Source organism: Canis aureus, chromosome 1 (assembly GCF_053574225.1).
Source record: "Canis aureus isolate CA01 chromosome 1, VMU_Caureus_v.1.0, whole genome shotgun sequence".
NCBI classification, from domain to species: domain Eukaryota; kingdom Metazoa; phylum Chordata; class Mammalia; order Carnivora; family Canidae; genus Canis; species Canis aureus.
The window spans coordinates 24,782,530-24,808,178 of record NC_135611.1 but is presented as its reverse complement, the minus strand read 5'-3'; the positions used below and the strand labels follow the sequence as shown (position 1 = coordinate 24,808,178).

At 37.7% G+C, this 25,649-nt stretch overlaps 1 protein-coding gene across 4 annotated transcripts in view; it reads right to left on the bottom strand.

Annotated features, from left to right (window-relative positions):
* The window catches only part of MC2R (melanocortin 2 receptor), a 40,788-nt gene that overhangs the window by 6,914 nt on the left and 8,225 nt on the right, over positions 1-25,649 (bottom strand). Inside the window, exons 2-3 of one of the 4 annotated variants that reach the window (XM_077892968.1) lie at positions 13,524-13,556; positions 11,163-11,254 (exon numbers count right to left, since the gene is read on the bottom strand). The exons of 1 other annotated variant lie outside the window; for it this stretch is intronic. The gene's annotated coding sequence lies outside the window, so the exon portion shown is untranslated. The remainder of the gene's footprint in view (positions 1-11,162; positions 11,255-13,523; positions 13,557-25,649) is intronic. 2 more of the 4 variants (XM_077892959.1, XM_077892973.1) reach the window with 2 other exon arrangements.

The following is a 25,649-nucleotide window of genomic DNA, read 5'->3' as shown; positions in this document are numbered from 1 at the left end:
TTTGTTGAGTATTGAGTATTTCTGCGTTAATTCATGTTCATCAGAGATGTTGGCTTGTAATTTTCTTTCTTTGTAGTGTCTTTGGTTTTGGTATCAGGATAATACTGGCCCCGTAGGATGAGTTTGGAAGCATTCTTTCCTCTTCAATTTTTTGGGATCATTTGAGAAGAATAAGTATTAATTCTTCTTTAAATGTTTGGTAGAATTCATCTATGAAGAGTGTTTTGATGTTGGGAGTTTTTTAAATTACTGATTCAATCTCATTACTAGTTATCAGTTTGTTCAGTTTTTTTAAAATCTCTTCTTGATTCAGTCTTGGAAGATTGTACATTTCTAGTAATATATCCATTTCCTCTAGGTTATCTCCCTTTTTGGCATGTAGTCATTCATAGTAGTCTCTTATATCCTTAGTATTTTTTTGCTATCAGTTGTAATGTCTCCTTTTTTCACTTCTGGCATTATTTGAGTATTCTTTTTTTTTCTTGATGAGTCTAGCTAAAGATTTATCGGTTTTGTTTGTCTTTATTATTTCCTTACTTCTACTAACTGTGGGCTTTGTTTTTCTTTTTCTATGTTTTTTAGGTCTAAGGATGGACTGTTAGAGATTTTTCTTGTTTCTTGAGGTAGGCTTGTATTCCTATAAACTTTCCTCTTAGAGCTGCTTTTGCTGTATCCCATAGATTTTGAACTGTTGTGTTTCCATTTTCATCTGTCTCAAGGTATTTTTTGATTTCCTCTTTGATTTTTCTCATTAACACATTTGTTGTTAAGTTAGCATGTTGTTTAGTCTTCACATATTTGCTTTCTTCTTGTAATTGATTTCTAGTTTCATACCATTGTGGCCAGAAAAAACGCTTGATATAATTCCAATCTTCTTAAATTTACTGGTACTTGTTTTGTGGTCTATTCTGGAGAATGTTCTATGTACACTTGAAAAAATGTGAATTCTGATATTTTTAGAGGGAATGCTCTGTATATGTAAGTCCACCTGGTCTAATGGATTGTTTAAGGCCAACGTTTCCTTATTGATTTTCTGTCTGGATCATTTATCTATTGATGTAAGTGGGTTGTTAAGGTCACCTGTTATTATTATATTACTGTAAATCTCTCCCTTTATGTCTGTTAATATTTGCTTCATTTATTTAGGTGTCCCTATGTGGGGTGGATAGATATTTACAAATGTTACATCCTTTTGTTGGATTGATCCCTTTATCATAATGTAAAGTTCTTTTTTGTCTCTAATTACAGTCTTTGGTTTAAAGTCTCTTTAGTCTGATATAAATATTGCTACCCCAACTTTCTGTCTCAATGTGCATGGAATACATTTTCCATTCCTTCACTCTCAGTGGCCGTGTGTTTTTTTATCTGAAGTGAGTCTCCTGTACATAGTATACATGGTATTGTTTTGTTTATCCATCTAGTGATACTATGTTTTTGGATTGGAACATTTAGTCCATTTACATTTAAAGTAATTATTTATAGATATGTACTTTTGCCATTTGTTGATTGTTTTCTGGTTGTTTTTGTAGTTCTTCTCTGTTCTTTCTTTTTTTTCCTTGCTCTCGTCTGTTGTGATTTGGTGACTTTCCTTAGTGTTGTGCTTATATTCCTTTATCTTTGCCTTTTGTGTATCTATTATTGATATTTGGTTTGTGGTTCCCATGAAGTTCACACATAAAATTCTATGTATATAGCATATAGCAGTCTATTTTAAGTTAATGGTTGCTTAAGTTCTAGTGCATTCTAAAAGTGCTACATTTTTATCCCCCTTGCTTTATGTTTTTGATGTTATATTTTACATCTTACTATTTTGTCTATACCTGAATAATTATTGTAGATCTAAATGATTGTATAACTTTTCTGTTTTAATCTACATACTAGTTATGCAGATGGTTGATCCACTACTTTACTCTATGTTTATTTTTACCAGTGAGATTTTTTTCTTTCATAATTTTCTTATTTTAATCATGGCCTTTTCTTTTCTGTTTAAGGAAGTCCCTTCAACATTTCTTATAAGATTATTTTAGTGGTGATGAAATTCTTTAGCTTTTTCTTGTCTGGAAAATTTCTCTTTCAATTCTGAGTAATGACCTTTCTGGGTACAGTATTCTTTGTTGTAGGTTTTTTCATTTCATCACTTAGAATATATCATGTCACTCCCTTTTGGCTTGCAGTGTCTGCTGAAAAATCAGCTTATAGTCTTACGGAGGATCCTTTTTATATAACTAGTTGTTTTTCTTTTGCTGCTTTTAAGAGTCTCTCTTTATCTTTAACTGTTCACACTTTGATTATAATTTGTCTTGGTATGGCTCCCTCTGAGTTCATTTTGCTTAGGGCACTGTGGTTCCTGAACTTGAATATCTGTTTTCAATGTCAGGTTACCTTTACCTCTTTTTCTGAGGTTTTGTTATCCTTTTGCTTGGAAGATATTCTGCTATTTCCTTATTTTGTCTAACTCTTTGGTAATTTCTATGTATTCAGTAGATCAGTTATGACTGATTAATTATGATCCCTAGCCTTAAAAGATTGACTTTATGCAGAAGGTCACCTGTGAGGCTTAGTAGCTCAAATTCTCCTGATCACTTGATCCAGGTGCCCTATGACTGACCCTTGTGTGGGCTGCGTGTACCCTCTTGTTGTGGCTGGATCACACAGTGCAGACTCACTGGTGTGTGTGGCTGTCCCGGGCAGGGCTGCCTGCAATGTTTTGCCATGGCTGCTGCAAGCATGCTGGTAAGCAGAGTTGGTCTTTGGCCCTTCTAGCTGGACTCCTGTGAGCGCACTGGTGAATGGGACAGGCTTCTGGTACAGCTTGCTGTGAAATCTGACTGAGACTTCTGTAGACATTCTGGTGTTCAGTGCTGCCTTCCCTGGATGGGGGTGCTTGGAGCGGCTCTGTTGCTTGCTGAGGGTACTTGCTGGACTGGTAGGGCAGGGAGCCACTTGGGAGAAGCCTGATGGCATCCACCAGGTGTGGTGGGGCCATGAGCCACTCGGGATGGGCTCTGGGGCAGGCTGAGGTTGTCTGCTGAGACTGGTAGGGCAGTGAGCCATTTGGCAGGGGCCTAGATCTGGCAGCTGGGTTAGATGGGGCAAGTCCACAGGGGAATTATGGGTCAGGATGAGCAGTGCTAGCACAGCAGGTACCAGTGCTAGGCCAGCTAGAAAAAAATGAGTGCCCATCATTGCTTCTGTCCTTGGGGAATGTTGCAACAGGTCCCTGCTGTCTGGCACAACCCTAATATTCGTCAACAGATCTCTGTGTATAACTCAGGTGTTTTTCAAACTTCTGTCTCTGTGCTGAGTCTCAGAGCAAGTGAAATCATGGGCATCAAGTCTCCATTTCCTATTGCCCTCTACATTTTCCAGACATAAGCTCTATAGTTTCAAAGACAGATGTTATAGAGGCTCATCTACTCAGTGCAGGTTTCTTGGACTGTAGAGCCCGTTGTGGGGTTTGGACTCATTGTTCCTCAGGAGGGGCTTCTCTGGCTTTGATAGCCTTCCCACTTGTGAGTTACCATCCTGGATGTATGGGCACTGACTAACCCACATGTCTGCCACTCCCACCTATCTCAATGTGGCTTTCTCTTTGTATCCTTAGTTTGTATGATCTGTTCTGCTAGTCAACTCAGTTTGTTTTCAGAGATAGCTGTTATATATACAGAATAGATTTTGGTGTGTCTGTGGGACCTGGTAAGCTCAAGATCTTCCTACTTGATACCCTATCCAGAGCCAGTTTAATCAGATTTGGTATTATGCATTTTCAATCTTGAATGCATTTGATGGTAGAACTGATAAAGAAAAAAAGAAATGGTGAAAGAGATTCTGGTACTTCTTAGGAAGAGGTGGTTCTGAAACCCAACTTCAGTCAATGGACATTGATAATCTGTTCCTGTCAACCCTATAAATCCGAGGAGGCTACCGAACGTGAATAGAAATTTGAATTTGAAATAGTGTGGTCTATGGAGTCATCTTCAAGAGGCCATCAGTCAGCCATTGTTCATGTGGATTCACGAATTGCTGCCAATCTGGTTGGTAGGGTTTACAGGTGGAGTGCAACCCCATTTTTTAAAAAAAATATTTAAATTCCAGTTAGTTAACATACAGTGTAATATTATTTTTAGGTGTATGATATAGTGATTCAGAAGTTCCATACATCACCACATGCTCATCACAGCAAGTGTAGTCCTTCATACTCATCACCTATTGAACACATCCCCACCCCCACCTCCATTCCCCTAACCACTGATTTGTTCTCCATAGTTAAGAGTCCATTTCTTGGTTTACTTCTCTCTCTCTTTTTTGTCCCTTTGCTTCTTTTTTTTTCTTAAATTCCACATATGAGTGAAATCATATGGTATTTGTCTTTATCTATTTCACTTTTTTCTCTAAATCCATCCAAGAAATTGCAAATGGCATGATTTCATTATTTTTTTATGTCTAAGTAATATTCCATTGTGTATATATAGCACATCTTTTTTATCCATTGATCAATCAATGGACTCTTGGGTTGTTTACATAACTTGTAAATAATGCTGCCTTAAACATAGGAGAGCATGTATTCTTGCAATTAGTATTCTTATTATTTGGGTGAAAACCCAGTAGTGTGATTGCTGGATCATAGGATAGTTCTATTTTTAACTTTTTGAGGAAACTCCACACTGTTTTCCAGAGTAGTTGCATTACTTTGCATTCCTACCAATAGTGGAAGAGGGTTCCCTATCCTCATCAACACCTGTTGTTTCTTGTGTTGTTGATTTTAGTTATGCCATTGATTTTTACAGATGTGAGGTAATATCTTATAGCAGTTTTGGTTTGTATTTCCCTGATGATGAGTGATGATGAGCATCTTTTCATGTGTCTGTTGGCCATCTGTATGTTTTCTTTGGAAAAATGTCTATTCATGTCTTCTGTCCATTTTTAACTGGATTATTATAATTATTTTGGTGTTGACTTTTATATTTTGGATACAAACCCTTTACCAGATATGTCATTTGCAATTATTTTTTCCCATTCTGTAGCTTTCCTTTTAGTTTTGTTGATTGTTTCCTTCATTGTGCAGAAGCTTTTTATTTTGATGAAGTCCCAATAGTTTACTATTTATTTGTTCCCCTTGCCTCAGGAAACATATCTAGAAAGAAGTTGCTATGACCAATGACAAAGAAGTCACTTCCTGTGTTCTCTTCTAGGATTTTAATGATTTCTTGTCTCACATTTAGGTCATTATCCCATTTTGAATTTATTTTTGTGTATAATATAAGAGAGTGGCCCATTCTTTTGCATGTCGCTGTCCAGTTTTCCTAATACCATTTGTTGAAGAGGCTGTTTCCTATTGGATATTCCTTCGTGCTTTGTCAAAGGTTAATTGACCATGTATTGTAAGTTTACTTCTGTGTTTTCTATTTTGTTCTATTGATCGATGTGTCTGTTTTTGTGCCAGTACCATACTGTTTTTATCACTACCACTTTGTAATATAACTTGAAGTCTAGAATTATGATGCCTCCAGCTTTGCTTTTCTTTTTCAAGATTGTTTTGTCTATTTAGGGTCTTTGTGGTTCCATACAAATTTTAGGGTTGTTTGTTCTAGTTCTATGAAAAATGCTGTTGGTATATTGATGAGAATTGCATTATATGTGTGGATTGCTTTGGGTGACATAGACATTTTAACAATATTTGCTTTTCCAATTCATGAGCATGGAATGCCTTTCCATTTTTTGTATCATCTTCAGTTTCTTTCATTAGTGTCTTTTAATTTTCAGAGTAGAGGCTTTTCACCTCTTTGGGTAGGTTTGTTCCTAGGTATCATTGTTTTTGGTGCAATTGTAAATGGGATTGATTCCTTACTTTGTCTTTCTGCTGCTTCATTGTTGGTGTATAGAAATGCAACTGATTTCTATACCTTGATTTTGTGTCCTGTGACTTTACTGTCCTAGTAGTTTTTGTTGTTATTGTTGTAGAGTTTTAGGTCTTTCTATGTATAATATCATGTCATTAGTAAATAGTGAAAGTTTTACTTCTTCTTTGCCAATTTGGATGCCTTTTAATTCTTTTTGTTTCCTGATTGCTGTGACAAGGTCTTCCACTACTATGTTAAATAATGGGGGTGAGAGTGGACATCCCTATCTTGTTCCTGACCTTAGGGAAAATGCTCTCAATTTTTCCCCATTGAAGATAATATTAGTTGTGGGTTTTTCATATATGGAGTTTATTATGTTGAGGTATGTTTCCTCTTAACCTACTTTGTCAACGGTTTTTATCAAGAACGGATGTTGTACTTTGTCAAATGTTTTTTCTGTATCTAATGATTTCTTTTATTAATGTGATGTGTCACATCAATTCATTTCTGAATATTGAACCATGCTTGCAACCAAATCCCATTATCTTTTTTTTTTATTTTTTATTTTTTTATTTTTATTTTTTTTTAAATTTATTTTTTTATTGGTGTTCAATTTACTAACATACAGAATAACACCCAGTGCCCGTCACCCATTCACTCCCACCCCCCGCCCTCCTCCCCTTCTACCACCCCTAGTTCGTTTCCCAGAGTTAGCAGTCTTTACGTTCTGTCTCCCTTTCTGATATTTCCCACACATTTCTTCTCCCTTCCCTTATTTTCCCTTTCACTATTATTTATATTCCCCAAATGAATGAGAACATATAATGTTTGTCCTTCTCCGACTGACTTACTTCACTCAGCATAATACCCTCCAGTTCCATCCACGTTGAAGCAAATGGTGGGTATTTGTCATTTCTAATAGCTGAGTAATATTCCATTGTATACATAAACCACATCTTCTTTATCCATTCATCTTTCGTTGGACACCGAGGCTCCTTCCACAGTTTGGCTATCGTGGCCATTGCTGCTAGAAACATCGGGGTGCAGGTGTCCCGGCGTTTCACTGCATCTGTATCTTTGAAAATCCCATTATCTTGTGGTAAATGAGTTTTTAAGAAGTATTGTTGGATTTGATTTCCTAGTATTTTGTTGAGGATTTTTGCACCTGTGTTCATCATGGATATTGTCCTGTAGTTCTCTTTTTCAGTGTGTCTTTATCTGGTTTTGGTATCAGTGTAAAAAATTTGAACGTTTTCCTTCCTTCCATTTTTTGGGGATAGTTTGAGAACAGGGATCAACTCTTCTTTAAATTTTTGGTAGAATTCACCTGTAAAACCATCTGGTCCTGGATTTCTGGTTTTTGGGAGGTGTTTGTTTGATTTTTTTGTTTTGTTTTGTTTTGTTTGCCCCACTGATTCAATTTCTTTCCCAGTAATCAGTCTGTTTACATCTTCTATTTCTTTCTGTTTCAGTTTTGGTAGCTTATGTTTCTAGGAATTTATCCATTCCTTCTAGGTTGTTCAATTTGTTGCCATATAGTTCTTCATAATATTCTCTTACAAGTGTTTGTATCTCTGTGGTGTTGGTTGTTATTTTTCTTCTCATTGGTGATTTTGTTCATTTCGGTCCTTTCTCTTTCTTTTTTGTTGAGTTTGACTTTATCAATTTTATTTTATTTTTTTCAAAGAACCAGCTCTTGATTTCATTGATCTGTTGTATTGGGGTTTTTTTTTTGTTTCTATATTATTTATTTCTGCTCTAATCCTTATTATTGCCTTCCTTCTGCTGGCTTTTGGCTTCATTTGTAGTCCTTTAGCCCCTTTAGGTATAAGGCTATGTTTATTTAAGGTTTTTTTTTTTTTTTTTTTTTTTTTGCTTCCTGAGTTAAGCCTGTATTGCTATATACTTCCCTCTTTGAATGAGTTTGCTGCATTCTGAAGATTTTGGATCATTTTGTTTTAATTTTCATTTGTTTCCATGTAATTTTAAATTTCTTTTTTGATTTCCTGGTTGACTCATTCATTATTTAATAGCAAGTGTTGAACCTCCATGTATCTGTGGTCTTTACAGATTTTTCTTCATATAGTTGATTTCTAGTTTCCTAATGTTGTGGTCAGAAAAGATGCATGCAATCTTCTTGAATTGTTTTTTTTTTGTTGTTGTTGTTTTTGTTTTTGGTGGGTGGGGGGCTATTATGTGACCTATTCTAGAGAATGTTCCCTGTGCACCTGAAAATAATGTGCATTCTGCTGTTTTCGGATGGATTGTTCTGAATATATCTGTTAAGTCCATCTGGTCCAGTGAGTTATTCCAAGCCTTTGCTTCTTTATTTTAGATATCTGTCCATTGATGTAAGTGGGGTGTCAAAGTACCCTACTATTATTGTATTATTATCAATGAATTCCTTTATTTCTGTTATTAATTGTTCTGTGTATTTGTGTGCTCCCATGTTGGATGTATAAATCCTTATGATTGTTATATCTTCTCATTAGATTGTGCTCTTTATTGCCATATAGTACTCTTCTTTGTATCTTGTTACAGTCTTTGTTTTAAAGTCTAGTATGTCTGATATATAAGTATTCCTACTGCAGCTTTCTTTTGACTTCCACTTGCATGATAAATATTTCTCCATCCCCTCAATTTCAATCTGCAGGTGTATTTATGAATAAAATGAGTCTGTTATAGGCAGCATATAGATGGGTCTTGTTTTTTATTTATTCTGACACCCTATGTCTTTTGACTGGAACATTTAGTCCACTTACATTCAAAGTAATTACTGATAGATATAAATTTATTGTCATTTTATTTCTTGTTTTGTGGTTGTTTATGGAAATTTTCTCTGATCCTTTCTTGTCTTTCACATTTTGCTGATTTTCTTTAGATATTTGTATTTCTTTCTCTTTATTCTTTGTATGTTTACTGATGGTTTTTGATATGTGGTTACCATTAGATTTGTATATAACCTCTTCTGCATATATCAGTCTATATTAAGTTGATGATCATTTAAGTATGAACTATTTTTTGTCCTCTCCTTCCTGTATATGTTATTATATTTTATATACATTTTTTGGTTAGTTCCTTGATTAATTTTTTTTTACAGAAATATTTGTTTTTGAGATGCCTAGGTGGCTCAGCAGTTGAGTGTCTGCCTTTAGCTCAGGGTATGATCCTGGAGTCCCAGGATTGAGTCCCACACTGGGCTCCCCTCAAGGAGTCTGCTTCTCCCTCTGCCTATGTCTCTGCCTCTCTCTATGTCTCTCATGAATAAATAAATAAAATATTTAAAAAAGAAATATTCGTTTTTACAGTTTTTGTATTTCCTACCTTCATATTGTTACTTTTGGTCTCTCCTTTCCACTCAAAATGGATTGGAAAGTGTATTTCTTGCAGGGCTGGTTTAGGACTCATGAACTTTAGTTTTTGTCTGGGAAACCGTTTATCTCTCCTTCTATTTTGGATTATAACCTTGGTGGATAGAGTATTCTTGGCTGTAGATTTTTCCCATTCAGCACTTTGAATATATCATACCACTCTCTTCTGGTTTGCAAAGTTTCTGTTGAAAATTTCCTACTAGCCTATGGGTTTTCCCTTGTGAGTTAATGACTTATTTTGCATCGCTTCTTTTAAGATTTCTTTCTTTATCACTATATTTCACAGATTTAATTACAATGTTCTTGGTGTAGACTTGCTTTTGTTGAGTTTAGTAGGGGTTTTTGTGCCTCTTGGATCTGGATATCTGCTACCTTTCCCATATTAGGGAAGTATTTCTTCAAATAAATTATCTGTCCTCCTTTCCCTATCTTCTTCTTTTGAGACTCCTATAATATGAATATTATTACATTTGATGAAATTACCGAATTCCCTAAGTCTATTCCTGCTTTGCATATTTTCTCTTTTGTTTAGCTTCACTGTTTTTCTTACTTTGTCTTCTAGAGCATTCATTCATTCCCCTGCTTCTTCCAGCTTGCTGTTCATTGCATCAAATGTCTTTCTAATCTCATTTATTGCACTATTGATATCTGATTGATTCTTTTTTAACTCTTTTATTTTTGTAGTAATGATCATTATGATCATTATAATGATCTTATGATCATTGCTTTAAATTCTTCATCTGCATGTTACTTTTATCTGTTTTGCTTAGTTCTCTGGCCCTAGTCTTTTAAAAAAGATTTTATTTATTTATTTATTTGAGAGAAAGAGAGAGAGAGAGAGAGATGTTGTGCATGAGCAGGAGGAGGGGCAGAGGGAGAAGGAGAGAAAGAATTGTAAGCAGACTCTGCACTGACTGCAAAGCCCAACGTGGGGCCCAATCTTACAAACCCGAGATCATTATCTAACCTGAAATCAAAAGTCAGATGCTTAACTGACTGAGTCACCCAGAGACCTCTCTCTGGCCCTTGTCTTATTTAGTTCTTTTGTTTGGGATAAATTCCTCTGTCTTGTCATTTTGTCTAAGTCTGCCTGTATCTGCGTTTTAAAAAGTCAGTTATGTCTCCTGCTCCTAAAAGTAATGGCCTTATGAGGAAGAGATCATGTAGTACCCAAGGCCGGCACTTCAGGGAGTATCTTCAGTGTGTGCTCTCTGTGCTCTGCTGTTATGTTTCGGCTGCTCTATCCTTCTGGCCAGTCACCTGCAGAAGTTCTGTTTCCTATTGCAGGCCATGTTTGGTCCTTGGACTGAATGTGGTGAGTTTAGTTAGTTGTGCTTTGATCTAAATACCATCTCCACTGGAAATGACACCCTGCTGAACTCTCTGATTGGGAGACATGATGTGAGCAGAATTTTGTGTTGGTCTCCTGGAAGGGCAATTTCATCAGTGCACAGGTATGTGGGGCTAAGGGTAGCAAGTTAGGTAGCCAGTTCCAGCCTCTGCTGCTTCGCACAGGTGGCTCTATGTTTATGCTAAGGGGCAGTGGGAGGGGATGGTTCCAAACAACTCCTTTGTTCAGAGAGGTGACTCCATGAATGCTGCCTGTCAGGGATGTGCTCTGAGAACAAATATTCTCCCCTTCGTGCACCCCAGGAACTCTTCAGATTACTGTTTACATGCTCTCTACTCCCAGGTTTTTTGCCTATCTTCTCTCCAAGACCAACACATTGACCTCTAGGGTCTATTGAAGCCTGCTGACCTTTAAAATTCCAGGCTTTAAGCCTCACTCATTGTAAATACTCAAGAAATTCAGCTCAGCTCACTTTCTATGCCAGTGGTGATGGAGAAATGTTCTCCTTGTGCATTCCCTTGTGTGTTTCCCTCTCTCTCTATCACCCTTCTCTGCTACCATGACTCCCTTCTCGCCACAGCAGCCATGATCTATTTGTACCTTAAACCACGTCTCTGCACTTCAGACCTTCTTCAATGTGGCCTCTTCTCTCCCAGAACAGGAGTTTGTTCTGTCAGTCTTCAGGTGGATTTCTGGGGTATTTAGGATGAATTAATAGTTAGTTGTATTCATGGATGGGCTTAGGGTCCTATTCTGCTGCCATCTTCATGCCTCCAGTGTGCAACCTCATTCTTGGTTGAAGAGAGCGATGACACTAATAGGTGTTTATGAGTGCTTACTATATACTGGACACCATTCTACGTACTCCACACACATTAATTCATTTAATTCTTACAACAACTCTGTAGGTAGGTAATGTTATTATCCCCCTTAGAATTGAGGAAACCATCCAAACAGTTTAGGTAACTGCCCAGTGCCACACTCTGGGCGGGTGTGTACTCGAGCCACCTCTTAACTGCCATACTTGCATCCCTTTCTTAAATAGCAAGAGTAATAATATGCAAAAATTAGACAAATCGTTCCCCACCCCAACCCAAACTGCAACAAAAACCGATATGTATTATTTGCTTATTGGTTCAGTGTCTTTCTTAGAGCTCTATAGGGATCATATGTTATAATATATTTATATGCTCCTGTTGCTCAAACTAAGGTATTATTGTAGAAAACATTAAGTAACAGAGGAAACAAAACTCTTTTCACTAACACTTTACAGTAATTCTTTGTTACCTGATCTCAATGATCCAAATATTTCAGGAGAGAATGTTCTTTGGCTTAAAGAATGTGGATAATAATCTCCACTTGCTGTGGTCTGGCTTGTACCAATTAAAAACTCTCTACTGCTTCTTTCTTGTTTGCTTTTGTGTCTTGATTTCTTTACTCCAAACAACACAGTTTTAGAGTACTTTTGCTTCCTTCCTTGGCTTGAAGTTTGCTGGGCAATAAGTGTCCACCTTACAAAACCATACTGCTTCTCTCCAACCAGAATTCTACTGAAACCTGCTTCTTGCTAAACAAAATGCGTCAGGAGCCCAGCTTAAGCTAAACCTCTCATCTCTTCCACTATGATCCCTTTTGCATTAACACCACTAGCACTTATGCATCTACAGTCATATTCTATATTTTAGGTTAAAGAAATTATGTTTTAATTGGAAACACTGTTTATAAATTTGTTTTCTTTTAGTTTGGCAGAGCCATAGACTACTACGATATCTTAAATATTGATTTAAAAAACCCTGCCCCATTTTAATACTCTTAAAAGACAAATTTAAATTCTTCATCATAGTAGGAAAATCTAGAGCATGCTTGAAAATTTTTGGCTAGTCTTTTTGAAAACCAATGTGATCAGTAAATATGAAAAGCAAAATAACATTAACTATTCATGGGATATTTAGTAGAAAATAAAAATGAGCCTACTTGTGTTCCTTAACACCTGTCAAAATGTTATTAGTTCATTTTCTAGCTTCAATGTACCAAATGTGAGATTCTTTTCCAAATTAATAAAGAAACACATTCCTTGAAGCAACAGTTTTCTTTGTGAACATTTTGCTTTTTACAGTTGTAGTAGAAGGTGCAATTTAAACCAGGGGGATCTGGACTTAAGTGATAATAAATGATGAATTTCTATATCATGCTGCCAGAGAACACAGTGTGATAAGCATTAATGTTCCCCAGAATGTTTGCGGTCAGTTGGAACAGTTGCTAAAGTTATGGCTAAACAAAGAATTTTAGAAAATAACACGAAGAATTAAGAATTATTATCCCACAATAAAGAGAGAATGCATTTAAACTAGCAGGTGTTTTGCTTTTGCTTTTTTTCTTTTTGCTTCCTGCTGACTCTGGCCTTGTCTACACAAATCGAGCATTTGATTCCCGACCTCAGTATGGCCATGACATTATTGATTGACCAGCTATTTGTGCATACCCCCTAAGGGAGGTCACACGCAACCTGACTAATCCAGCTAGTTTGGCTAAGTCTTGGTTTATGAGTGATCTTTAAATTTTAGTCATTATTATATTTTTGTTCACCATTGGGATAAATTCTTTGTCCCTCAATCTTGAGCTTTAGAAACTGATGTCTTGGAAGGATCATCAAGACAGTGTGGTCCTGGCACAAAAACAGACACATAGGTCAATGGAACAGAATAGAGAATCCAGAAGTGGACCCTCAACTCTATGCTCAACTAATATTCGACAAAGCAGGAAAGACTATCCACTGGAAAAAGGACAGTCTCTTCAACAAATGGTGCTGGGAAAATTGGACAGCCATGTGCAGAGGAATGAAACTAGACCATTCTCTTACACCAGACACAAAGATAAACTCAAAGTGGACAGAATAGCTAAATGTGAGACAGGAATCCATCAAAATCCTAGAGGAGAACACAGGCAACACCCTTTATTTACCTCAGCCGCAGCAGCTTCTTGCAAGACACGTCTCTAAAGGCAAGGGAAACAAAAGCAAAAATGAACTATTGGCACTTCATCAAGATAAAAAGCTTCTGCACAGCAAAGGAAACTGTCAACAAAGCTACAAGACAACCTACAGAATGGGAGAAGATATTTGCAAATAACATATTAGATAAAGGGCTAGTATCCAAGATCTATAAAGAACTTATTAAACCCAACACCCAAAAAACCAACCAATATAGTCAAGAAATAGGTAGAAAGGGATGCCTGGGTTCCTCAGTTGTTGGGCATCTGCCTTTGGCTCAGGGCGTGATCCCAGGTTCCTGGGATAAAGTCCTGCATCGGGCTCCCCATGGGGAGCTTGCTTCTCTGCCTGTGTCTCTGCTTCTCTCTGTGTATCTCTCATGAATAAATAAATAAAATCTTAAAAAAAAGATATGGTCAGAAGACATGAATAGATATTTCTCCAAAGAAGACCTATATATAGGTCTACAAATAGACAACAGACACATGAAAAAAATCCTCCACATCACTTGGCATCAGGGAAATACAAACCAAAACCATGAGATACCACTTTATATACCAGTTAGAATGGCTAAAATTAGCAGTCAGGAAACAAATGCTGGCAAGGCTGCAGAGAAAGAAGAACCTTATTAAACTGTTGGTGGGAATGCAAACTGGTACAGTCACTCTGGAAAACAGTAGGGAGGTTCCTCAAGAAGTTAAAAATAGAGCTACGGAACAAACCAGCAATTGCACTGCTGGGGATTTACCCCAAAGATACAGATGCAGTGAAACGCCGGGACACATGCACCCCATTGTTCACAGCAGCAATGTCCACAATAGCCACACTGTGGAAGGAGCCTTGGTGTCCATTGACAGATCATGGGTAAAGAAGATATATATATATCATATATATATGTATATATATGATATATATATATCATTGCTCAGCCATCAGAAAGGATGAATATCTACCATTTGCATCGTCATGGATGGAACTGGAGGGTATTATGCTAAGTGAAAAAAGTCAATTGGAGAAAGGCAGTTATCAAACAGTTTGGTTCACATGTAGAATATAAAAATAGTGCAAGAGATCATAAGGGAAAGAGGGGAAACTGAATCGGGAAAAATCAGAGAGGAAAACAAACCATGAGAGACTCAACTCTGGGAAACGAACAGGGTTGTTGAAGGGGAGGTGCGTGGAAGGATGGGGTAACTAGATGACAGGCATTAAGGAAGGCATGTGATGTGATGAGCACTGGGTGTTCTATGTGACTGATGAAATATTGAAAACTACATCAGATAATAATGGTGTACTATATGTTGGCAGATTGAATTAAAAGAAAATTTCAAAGAGAAACTCTGAAGAACCGAATGAATGAAAAAGAAAATGTAATAGAGCACTGGGTGTTATATGCAACTGATGAATCCCTGTAATCTACCTCTGAAACTAATAATATACTATATGTTAATTCATTGAATTTAAATAAAATTAAATAAAAAATAAAAAAACAAGGCTTCATCCCTATGGTGTTGCCCTAGGAGTCAGCCAGTACGGTGAGTGATGGAGAAGTGAGGGAAGTCTTTCATAGCTGTGGACTCTGTACCCAGAAATGACCTTTGCTGACTCATTTGCCCTGAAGGGTCAGTTTAGAGAAAAAGTAGAGAATTATGGACAATCATAATCATATAAGAACTAGAGGTGAAATCAAATTTGTTTTGACTGAGTCTATGAAAACATGAATTATCAGAGCTAATGGCATCACGGGACAAACAAATGTGGCCCCAACTACTGTCATGTAGCTCAACTTGACAGATGCTTCTTGCAGAAACAAAGAGACCATGGGCAACTGTAAAATGAGATTTTTATTTATTTTTTATTTTTTGAAAAATATTTTATTTATTTATTTGAGAGAGAGAGAGAGAGAGAGAGAAAGCATGAGCAAGGGGAGGGACAGAGGGAGAGGGAGAAGAAGACTTCCCACTGAAGGGATCCAGATATGGCATTAAATCCCAGGACCCTGGGATTGTGACTTGAGCTGAAAGCAGACGCTTAACCAGCTGAGCCACCCAGGCACCCATGAGATTTTTATATTGATTATTACCTTGGACCAGAAAGTGTAAACATATAATTTTTAATATTTTCAAAGAGCCCTAAAAGAAAAGAGAAAGCTCTGTTATTTGTTAAATCCCTGTTGTGTGCCAACTGGTACCATGACACATGCTGCACATGGCATATACCATTTTTATCCTTTTGTCAACAATATGAGGTAGTTATATTCTTCCCAATTTGCTTCTCTGAGGAATTGAGGCAGGGAGATCAGACCTCTTCAGACTACTGGTCTGAATTTCCATAGGATTTAATTGCAGAGTTGGGATCTAAATCAATGTCTGTTTGGCTCCCCAAAGGAGAATTTGTTACAAGAAATCAGTTAATCCTAATGCTTTGTTGCATCTGTTAAGGAAATTCTATTGGCTTTAGTAGAAAATGAAAACATGATAACTTAAAAACCTGAAACCTGAGCATATTTAACCAATTCAGAATGATTTTCTCAACCCTCTCTTTGAAAAATTATTGAAGAAATTCAGAGAACAGAAAGGCCCCACAGTCCCCACTTTGGATTGAGAAAGGATATTGATGCCATGGGACGCCTTAAGCAGAAAGGCTGTAGATATCCTGCAGATGGTGGGCTGTGTGCTGGGGGTTCCTCTGAATCTTTCCAAAGGTAAGTTAACGACACTGTGCCAGCTGCTGTCTGTGGTGCTGGGGTCTTGTATTTGCTCTAAAGGAGGACAGCTGGGAAGGAGGATATCATGGCCTTTTTTTTTTTTTTTTTTACTAGGCAGATGAGTGATTTTTATTATAGGGCTTTCAGGTTATTCCAACTGGAAGAGTTTTGTAATATAGGCTTTGTGGAGAGCCAGCCTAGGATTTGGGCTCTGGGCCTGAGGGAGTCTGCGTGAGCTGTCAGGCATGACTGGGACTGAGCTGCGTGGAGGTGTATATGTGGGTTGAAGTTCTGGACTACTGAGTGAATTGATAGCTTCCAATTCCAATGTGAGAGGGGGTTCCACATCAAGCAATTCTCACACACCAGCTGGGTGTCCTACAATTCAACTCAATTTTGACACTGTCTGCCTGAAATAGCATCAGATTTCACAGGTTTAGGGGCCAGTACTGTAAGACTGCCCTCCCCCACTTCAGATGCCAGTCACAAGTCCAGTTTGTTTCCTATGCTTTTGATGTAACTGGCTATAGATCAGAGATTCCAATGACCCCCTCCTCAAGTCTGATTAATTTGTTAGAGCAGCTCACAGAATTCATGGGAAAAGCATACCTACTAGTTTACCAGCTTATTATAAAAGGACACAACTCAGGAACAGCCAGATGGAAAAGGGCATAGGGCATAGGGCAAGTATGTGGAAAGGGTATGGAGCTTCCATGCTCTCTGAGAATACCACTCTCCCGGAGTCTCCATGCGTACACCAACCTAGAAGCTTTCAAACCCCATCCTCTCGGGCTTTTATGGTGGCTTCATTACATGTGCACGATTGGTTAAATCATTGGCCACTGGGAATTGATTCAACCTCAGGGGCCTGCTCCCCTCCTTGGCTGTCAGAGGTTGGTATTGAAAGTTCTCAACACCCTAATCACATGGTTGAGTCCCTTGGTAACCAGCCCCTATCCTTAGGTTACAGAGAGCCTCTCCAAAAGTCACCTCATTACCCTAACAAAAGACACCTTATTGCTCCCATCTCTTAGAAAATTCCAATGGTGTTAGGAGCTCTGTACCAGAAAAGGGAAGGAAGACTAAATATATATTTCTTATTATGTATCACAGGGCTCCTCTCTGTATCTCAGCTTCTCTGCTGCCTTCTCTCCTTGTTTTCACTAGATGTTTTTAACATTTCTATTTCACTCTTTGAATAGGTACTACAGGCATATATATTTATATATGTATGTGTAAATGTGTGCAGATATGTATGAATAATAAAAAGTTTCCCTCTCAACTGTTTATCCCCTATTCCCAATTACTGCTCCTCAAAGAGGTAATGAATCTTCTGGGGTTTCTTCATACATATATAAGCAAATATGAATATAATCACTTTCTCCCAGTTGTTAGGGTCTCCGAGAAGTAGTGACAAGATGGAATCAGAAATGCCTGTGAAGGATGAAGGGGAGAGGCAGCAGGAGAAGAAAAGGGAGCCTTTGGATTATGAATGGCTCATAGTCTGACTCTTGGGGGCAAGGATGGGAAAGAAAGGAAGATTGAGTAGGAAGAGTCTCAGACTGTGGTCCAGCTCCAGAAAATGTTTTGACCTGGCCAATGAGGAGTCCTTGAGCCAAAGCTACCAATTCCAGGAGTCCTAGGTCCTGTAGAAATAGATCAGTTCTAGTACCCCTGCCATGCTCAGTCACGGGCTGGGAGCAGCCTAGGGAAATAGGACTGCAGCACGACCATGGTGGCAGTACATTATGCACCGTGTTTTGTACCTTGTGTCTTGGAGACTTCTCACAAAGCAGATGGCTCACTTTCTCTTTCTTTCTTTTTCTTTCTTTCTTTCTTTCTTTCTTTCTTTCTTTCTTTCTTTCTTTCTTCTTTCTTTCTTTTTCTTCTTCTTCTTCTTCTTCTTCTTCTTCTTCTTCTTCTTCTTCTTCTTCTTTAAATCATTGCGTGGTGTTCCATTGTGTAGATATATCTTAAGTTATTGAATCTTTTCTGTATTGGTAACTGCTTGGGCTCTTTCAAATATGTTGCAGTATAAAGAGTACTGAATGAATAATCATGTAAGTATGTAATTTCTTTCTTCTTTTTTTAAAGATTTCATTTATTTATTCATGAGAGACACACATAGAGAGAGTGAGAGAGAGAGAGGGAGAGAGAGAGAGGCAGAGACACAGGCAGAGGGAGAAGCAGGCCCCATGCAGGGAGCCCGATGTGGGACTCGATCCCAGGTCCCCAGGATCACACCCTGGGTCAAAGGAGGCGCTAAACTGCTGAGCCACCCAGGGATCCTGTAAGTATGTAATTTCTTATGTGCATATATGTGAACTTATTATGTTCACATAAGTGGACTTGTGGAATTATTTAGTGAAAGCGTATATGTGGTTTTCACAGATAATGTGAAATTGACTTCCAAAGGGATTGTGCCAATTTATATTCTCACCAAGTAGTGCATAGGAGTACGTTTCCTCCCATAGTCTCTTCAATTCATGGTTAGCAAACTTTTGGATTGTTGCCAATGAAATACCTGGATTTTGGTTTGCATACTTGCCATGAATTTTGTTATCTTTCTTTGTATTACTTAGGTATCTCAATTGGGTCATGTTCTCTACCACTCCTGCCCTTTAAGGCATTTCAGTTTTTCTGGTTTTAGATTCCTACTTCTGTCTCAGTGCCCATAAACACACCAGATTTGCATCAATATTTGGCTGAGACAGGCACCAAATGTTTCCTGTTTGGGCACAAACTGTCTTTATAATTGACTTATGCTTTTATTTCTTGTTCTTGAATTCAAAGAGAGAAGAAAAAGAATAGAAAATATGAGTAGCAAAATGTGCTACTGTTGATCTGTAGTACAGAAAGAAGAGCTAAAAAATAAGAAAAAACAGTAATCTTAAAGATCAACATGCAGGAGCAAGTTAAGTCTTACATAAATTAAAAGTAGCCAAAGAAAAACTGTCCTGAATGAACACATTTTTGAGTCTTATACAGATAGCTAAATAGATGTCAGTTTTTCTCAAATTACATTATATAGTATGAATAAAGATTAAAAGAGTCAATCACTGAAGTGGAAAAGCTGAGTCTCTAGGATACTTAGGTCTGCTTTCTTGTTTAACCATATTCCAGAGAAATGATGCACTTTTCTGGGAAAAGAGCTGGATATGCTCATAAGAATACAATTGAGGATGCTCAACAGAGGGATTACCTAAAAAATACTAAATCTCATCCCTAAACACCTCATCATGATGAGATATTTGGCTTCTGCAGTAGTTAATATTTTTAGTGATGACATATCTTGTGTTTCTACTTTTATTTCTTTCTCTTTAAAACAATTCCTAGGGCATCCTGGGTGGCTCAGCGGTTTAGCACTTGCCTTCCGCCCAGGGCATGATCCTGGAGACCCGAGATCAAGTCCCACGTCGAGCTCCCTGCATGGAGCCTGCTTCTCCCTCTGCCTGTGTCTCTGCCCCTTTCTCTCTGGATCTCTCATGAATAAATAAATAAAATCTTTAAAAAATTCCTAATATTCTTGGAAATTTTCAAATATTCCCAGAAGGGAAATCTGAGAAATTGTGTGTGTGTGTGTGTGTGTGTGTGTGTGTGACAGAGACAGAGAGACAGAATGAGGGAGAGAGAGAGAGAATGAGAAAAGATATACTAAGATCAAACTAAAATTTTATTTTCATTAGGGACAGGTAACTTCCTGGGTACTAATAGGGAGTCTTATATCTAATTTATTCTAAAAAATACAAAAACTTTGTGGAAGTTAATTTTTATTTTAGTCTTAGAAAAATAATCATTGAAATCAAGAAAAGGCATTAAAGAAATAAATAGATATCTTTAGCCTTTGTCATCTTTAGTTCTCACATATGTAGGTGGAGATAATATTACTTAGTTCATAAAGTTCTTACATTATGGTTTTGTTTTCATATGCATACATAGGCACATGGTGTGGGCTTCATAAAAGTTATATTTCTTCAAAGAATTATCATTGCTTACAGAATAAAATCCAATTAAAAAAACCAGCATTTAAGGCTCCCTACAATCAGTTCCAAGGTAATGTTTTCCTGCCATATTTTCCTGTATTCCATGTAGGACCTGCATGTCAGCCAGCCAGCCCAAGTGTCTTGTCTCCAGGAAACTTAGCACATCCTTGCCTTCCTGTTTTACTACTGTATTCCCTCTGGAATTTTCTAATCTCTCCTATCTAAATCCCACTTTTGTTTAAATCCAAAGTCAAAATAAAATGTCTTGAGTGTCCCTAGTTACCACCTCAACCCCTGTGACCTTTCTCTGCTTTCATGTCCTGCAGCGTGTCTTGTTCTTGCCTAGCATTTGGCATGTGGCACTCCGCTCATGAGAAAGGTCAACTTTGAGTGTTTATGTTCTGTCTCCTGAGAAGCTGGGTAACACCCTGGAGGGCTGGCACATTCTGTATCCCTCCTTTTTACATCATCCCAGGAACTCACTGAGGTGCCCAATAGCTATTTATTGATGTGTTACAATGTGACCACCATCAATAATCAGAAGTTCGTATTTCTAAAAAAAAGTATATTTGGGGGAGATAAATAAAATGTGCAAGAAACAGATTTAGTGATTTCATTTTTTTCATATATCAGAGCTTAAAAGTTTTACTGGATAATATTACAGTTGAAATCTTGTGGTAAAATGAGTACTTTTTTTTAATTTCTTAATTTTTTTTTAATTTTTATTTATTTATGATAGTCACAGAGAGAGAAAGAGAGAGAGGCAGAGACATAGGCAGAGGGAGAAGCAGGCTCCATGCACCGGGAGCCCGATGTGGGATTCGATCCTGGGTCTCCAGGATTGCGCCCTGGGCCAAAGGCAGGCGCCAAACCGCTGCGCCACCCAGGGATCCCTAAAATGAGTACTTTTGCTAGAGATTAAAATTTTGCTTTTGTCTTCTTTTGAAGTGGTGCCAGTAATATGCACAACCTTCACTCTCTTCTTAGGGCAAAGTATCTAGACTCTTAGAAAACAACTTTATTTGCAGGTGCATGTGCAGGGTCCAAGGTCTCCTGGGTTGTAAAAGCAGAAAACAATGAGACCTTTTGTGAAAGAAATAAAGAAAGAAAGAAAGAAAGAAAGAAAGAAAGAAAGAAAGAAAGAAGAAAGAAAGAAGAAGAAAGAAAGAAGAAAGAAAGAAAGAAAGAAAGAAAGAAAGAAAGAAAGAAAGAAAGAAAGAAAGAAAGAAAGAAAGAGGGTTTTGCTTAAAGGGAAAAGGACAAGTGAGTACCCTTGCCTATAGAAAACAGTTGAAATTAATCTCTTGCACCATACACAAAGATAAACTCAAAATGAATGAAAGATCTAAATGTGAGATAAGATTCCATCAAAGTCCTAGAGGAGAACACAGGCAACACCCTTTTTGAACTTGGCCACAGCAACTTCTTGCAAGATACATCCACGAAGGCAAGGGAAACAAAAGCAAAAATGAACTATTGGGATTTCATCAAGATAAGAAGCTTTTGCACAGCAAAGGATACAGTCAACAAAACTCAAAGACAACCTACAGAATGGGAGAAGATATTTGCAAATGACGTATCAGATAAAGGACTAGTTTCCAAGATCTATAAAGAACTTATCAAATTCAACAGCAAAGAAACAAACAATCCAATCATGAAATGGGCAAAAGACATGAATAGAAATTTCTCCAAAGAAGACATAGACATGGCCAACATGCACATGAGAAAATGCTCCTCATCACTTGCCATCAGGGAAATACAAATCAAAACCACAATGAGATCCCACCTCCCACCAGTGAGAATGGGGAAAATTAACAAGACAGGAAACCACAAATGTTGGAGAGGATGTGGAGCAAGGGGAACCCTCTGCATTGCTGGTGGGAATGTGAACTGGTGCAGTCACTCTGGAAAACTGTGTGGAGGTTCCTCAAAGAGTTAAAAATAGACCTGCCCTATGACCCAGCAATTGCACTGTTGGGGATTTACCCCAAAGATACAGATGCAGTGAAACGCCGGGACACCTGCACCCCAATGTTTATAGCAGCAATGTCCACGGTAGCCAAACTATGGAAGGAGCCTCGGTGTCCATCGAAAGATGATGGATAAAGAAGATGTGGTTTATGTATACAATGGGATATTCCGTTAGAAACGACAAATACCCCCCATTTGCTTCGACATGGATGAAACTGGAGGGTATTATGCTGAGTGAAATAAGTCAATCAGAGAAGGACAAACATTACATGGTCTCATTCATTTGGGGAATATAAAAAATAGTGAAAGGGAATAAAGGGGAAAGGAGAGAAAATGAGTGGGAAATATCAGAAAGGGAGACAGAACATGAGAGACTCCTCTGGGAAATGAACTAGGGGTGGTGGAAGGGGAGGTGGGAGGGGGGGGTGTGACTGGGTGGTGGACACTGAGGGGGGCACTTGATGGGATGAGCACTGGGTGTTATTTTATATGTTGGAAAATTGAACACCAATAAAAAATAAATTTATAAAAAAAAAGAAAATAGTTGAAATTAGATGTCTTATTTTTTGAAAGTTGAAAGGAAGAAAGTGCCCAATCTCTGGGAATGTTTACTCTGAGGGAGAAAAAGAGACACAGTCCTTATCTAGAAAAAGTGAGAAGGTGAACGTTGGACCTTGTTTTGGCCCAGTGCTCTAGGGCAGTTAGTCCCTGTGGGTAGCTCTTGAGGTCTAAGAAAATGCTGAGGACTGAGAAGCCTGCTGTGTGGATCCCAGTGAGGCATGCTTGGCCTGGTTCTGTGTCTGGGGGAGTCAGGGCTGCCTGGACCAATAAACTCCTATGCCTGAAACTAATATTACATTATGTTAACTAACTGGAATTTAAATAAAAACTTAAAAAAAAAAAACTGGAGCATTTCCCAACAGTGACACCATATGACAGTGACCAAATGCCAAACTGTTCTTGCTGGGTTTGGGAGTCTGTAAGTCTCTGTAAGTCTGTAATTGGGGTTTAGAAAATTCATGGTACAGTGGCACCCCAGAGGAAGATATTGTTTCTTTCCCCTGACATAGTATATTGGTGCTTGAACATTTAATTCAAGTATTAAGAGATGTGGCTATTTTTACCACTATTTTGTGGAGCTAACCAAAACTGGTATATGAGATCTATATTAATATATGGAGTCTATGACATATATTCAAGATAAAAACCACTGTTTTAGTGAATAAGACAGGAAATACACACCATGATCAAAAAGTTTAAGCTCAATATTATCAATATAAAGGGACTAAACTATTCATTAATTTCTGATTTCTGGGGTTCTATATGATACAAATCAAAAAATGGCCTAGTGAGTTGTAAAAGGTAATGGGTCTCCCAGAAGTAGATCATCCCTCCTTGTCTTTGTACAAAGTCTATTCATCCAGGAGAAAAATACTGATAATTGGCTGGAATGTCCAAGACATAATTATTCTCTGCTTTGGGTGCAATTTGGAGGGAAAGAGGAAAATGGTGATTAAAGCAAATAGTTTTCTATTAATGTTGGAGACTTATCTGACCAATGACAGTTCAGAGAAATCAAAATCGAAGAAAAGAAGATGAAAAAATAGTTATAAATAAATTAAGGTGCTGTAAAAGATCATAATTACAGCTGATTAGTTATATTTTAATAACTATAAGTTGTTCAAAATTCAGGTACCAATTTTTTGTTAAATATTAAGGGGTGCACTTCAAACCCCTTAATTAGAAAATGTATCATCACTAAAAGTCTAGAGTAATGATCCTAGTCACACACTTTAACCCAATAGAAGGTGACAGATAATAGTTCCACTATCACACTGCCTTTAGGAACTAAAAAACTGACTTATCTGTGACTCCATGGCCCTAAACAAATAATCAGTGATATGTGCAATATCATATATATGAGGGTGGGTGGGCAGAGGGAGAAGCAGACTCCCTTGCTGAGCATGGAGTGGACAGGGGGCTGATCCCAGGACTCTGAGATCATGACCTGAGCTGAAGTTAGTCATTTAACAAGTTGAGCCACCCAGGTGCCCCAGAATAATTTTTTTAAAAATAAAATTAATTTAGTTTTTTTTTCGTTATAAATAGAAACAGAAAGGGAGAGTGAGAGAGAGAGAATCTTAAGCAGGCTCCATGCCTGTTGGAGAGCCAGACCCAGGGCTTGATCTCTCAACCCTGAGATCATAACCTGAGCTGAAATCAAGAGTCTGTCACTTAACTGCCTGAGCCACTCAGGCACCCCTAAAATAAACTTGTTTTAGATTCATGGAAAAACTGTAAAAATAGTGCAATGAGTTCCCATAGGTAGTACACTCAGTTTATCATATTATTAACATCTTACATTAGTATGGTACATTAACCACCATTAATGACCAATACAGACATATTATTATTAGCTAAAGTCTACACTTTATTCATACTTCTTTTGTTTTACCTAATGCTCTTTTTCTGTTCTAGGAAACACATGATATATAGGTGTGATTACATGTAGCATGTCTCCGATGCTCCTCTTGACTGTGACAATTTCTCAGACTTTGCTTGTTTTTGATGATCTTGACAGTTTTAAGTAGTATTGGTCAGGTATTCTGTAGAATGTCCTACAATTAGTATTTGGTTGTTGTTTTTTTTCTCATGATAAGACTGGGGTATGGATTTTGGAGAAGACCACAAGAGATACGGTGATGTCATTACAGCATGTCAAGGGGCATAGTATCAACACAACTTATTACAATTGACGTTGCCCACCCTCACCTGGCTAAGATAGTTTCTATTAAGTTTCTTTACTGTGAAGCACCCCTGCCCGTCTGTGCACAGCCCACATTTAAGGAGTAGAGAGCTAGTCCCCCTCTCTGGTGAGAGTCGAGTATCTACATAAATTATTTACAGTTCTCCATTGGATATATGTCTATTTTCTTCTGTTTATTCATTCTATCATTTGTTTGTATCAACATGAATATGTGGATTTTTATTTATGACTTTGGCTTGAATTATTCCAACTTTGTTCATTGGGAGCTCTTTAGTTGGCACCAGTGTCCTCTGAATATACCCTCATAATGGTGGCTTTTTGGAATCATTATTTACTTTTTGTCACTAAGAAATGTTCTAGGCTCTTCTTGTTATTTTGTGCCCTCATCATGGAATCAGCCATTGTTCCAAGGATTCCTGATTCCTTTCCTAAAGAACTGTATTAGAAACCAAGATCTGAGTTTTATTGGGTTGCCATAGCTTCTAGGCCCTTTTCAGCTAACAGAGAAAATACGCATGTCGCATGTGTGCACTAGCAATGCGTGTGTATTCTATATATATATATATATATATACACACACACACACACAAATTTTTCTCTATCCACCTATATTAAGCTAAACATGAGCTCATACTAATGTCTCCAACGTCAATCCATTACCTCATAGATC